This window comes from Oryzias melastigma, linkage group LG18 (assembly GCF_002922805.2).
Source record: "Oryzias melastigma strain HK-1 linkage group LG18, ASM292280v2, whole genome shotgun sequence".
NCBI classification, from domain to species: Eukaryota; Metazoa; Chordata; class Actinopteri; order Beloniformes; family Adrianichthyidae; genus Oryzias; species Oryzias melastigma.
In genome coordinates this window covers 18,327,121-18,328,967 of record NC_050529.1, presented here as the reverse complement: position 1 = coordinate 18,328,967, position 1,847 = coordinate 18,327,121, and the positions used below count along the sequence as shown (strand labels likewise).

Below are 1,847 nucleotides of genomic sequence, written 5' to 3'. Positions count from 1 at the left end.
CCGCTTCGCGTCGGACGGTTTAGGCCTCCGCGTCGTGCGTTAATTTCTCATAATGCACACTTCGTCGGGTATTATCCCTTACTTAGACAATGGAAGATTAGAAAATTGTTGCCTGGTTGGATGAGTCTCCATTTCTGCTGTAGTAGGGTCAGAATTTGGCATTGACAACATGAAAGCATGGATCCATGGATATGACAATGAGTTCACTGGACTCAAATGGCCTCTACAGTCACCAGATCTTAACCCAACGATCACCTTTGGGATGTGGTGTAACGGGACATTTGCATCGTAGATGTTTAGCCAGCAAATCTACAGTAACTGTCTTATTCTGTCATGTCAATATGGACCAAACGTTTCCATACTGTTAATTCTAAGGCAAAAGGGGGTCTAACCAGGTAGCAAGATGTACAAAAAAAGTGGCCAGTGTGAGTGGAAACATTTATCATAATTAACAACTTGAAGCCTGGTTTTAATTGAGGTCAGGTAATAACTACCTGATCATCGTAATAGCAGACTGTGTATAAAAACACATTTTTCAATATGTACTTGTACTATATTGAAATAATGGATGCAGTAACTTTATCTGGTAGGAAGCAATGCTATTATATGTATGGCTTTTTGCAAAAATGCTCTCCCCATAAACACACTTTTAATCATTAAAGACTTTATAATAATAATATATATAATATTCTGAGTGGTCAGCATGTGGCATATAAGTCAAAGTAAGTGATGAATCTGCCACCAATCTGGGGAGGGTGCTTTAAAAATGTTTATCTGGCACAAACCTCTACTAGTAAAAAGAAATGCTTTACATCAAATATTTTATTCTAATAAAGTGTTTTCTGACCTCAGTCCTTCAGGCTCACTTCCTGCACATTTTTAATGTTATTCTGCTAAGGTAGGACAGAAAAAAAGCATGCAAGGCATTGTTCTGCAGAATTCAACCAATGTTAGAAAACAAAGTTAAAACTACGTAAAGTTTGGTTGAAGAAAACAGTCAAATGATGATGTAAATGTCGAAACTCACTTTGAGCGTGTCCAAAGTAGAAGAGTGTAAACAACACTGAAAGAAAGTATGTAACGCAAATTGTTCAACGTATATAAACTTACTAAACACAAAGATAATATTTTGGATCATTGATCAAGATCACATGATTAATGTCAAGTTAGATCTAAGCTGTCATGACATACTTACAGATTAACTCCAAATCCCTGAACAAAGTGTGTCCCATTCTCATTCCACCAATGAACGGAGATCAATGTGGAGCTGAAGAGGAGATAGAAACTGCAGAGAAACTTGAGCAGAACAATGTTCTAAATTTACTGAATGTGACAACTGACGTCTTTTCTTAAGAACTCTGTCACATTTCCTTAACTCAAAATAAAGTTACTACAGCCATTACAACTTCCTCTTCGTGCAAAAACAAGAACATACTTTTCATAACCTAAACAGATTATATTTTTAGTGAATCAAAAATAAAATTTCTGAACCTTTCACTACACACAAACTGGTAAAGATATCCAGTAGAAAAAGAAAAATATAAAATAGAGATAAATGTTAGCATTGGTGATTCATGAATTTTCAAATCTTTGGATCAACTTGGGAGAAATCTCAACCAGGTGTTGTAGCTTAAACAGGTCAAAAGTGTCCAGTGCTTCCTCAGGTAAGATCAAGCCATCATTCTTCTAAATAAAAAAAAGTTTTTATCCCCTTTTGTTTCATATAAGATGCTAGATTGGAAAGGAAGAAATTTTGCTCCTGAAATGGTCAGCAAAGTCTTCTCACATGAGGCAGGGCCGGCACTGTATTTTTCTTCATGTCCGAGTTAACTGAAGATTCAATTGTG

The 1,847-nt window shown here is 36.1% G+C and overlaps 1 long non-coding RNA gene across 1 annotated transcript in view; it reads right to left on the bottom strand.

The window, feature by feature from the left end:
* Positions 1-1,667, bottom strand: part of LOC112156401 — a 3,605-nt gene extending 1,938 nt beyond the window's left edge. Inside the window, exons 1-2 of the long non-coding RNA XR_002920956.2 lie at positions 1,196-1,667; positions 1,028-1,063 (exon numbers count right to left, since the gene is read on the bottom strand). This is a non-coding gene — a long non-coding RNA (uncharacterized LOC112156401). The remainder of the gene's footprint in view (positions 1-1,027; positions 1,064-1,195) is intronic.
* Positions 1,668-1,847: the final 180 nt, after the last annotated feature.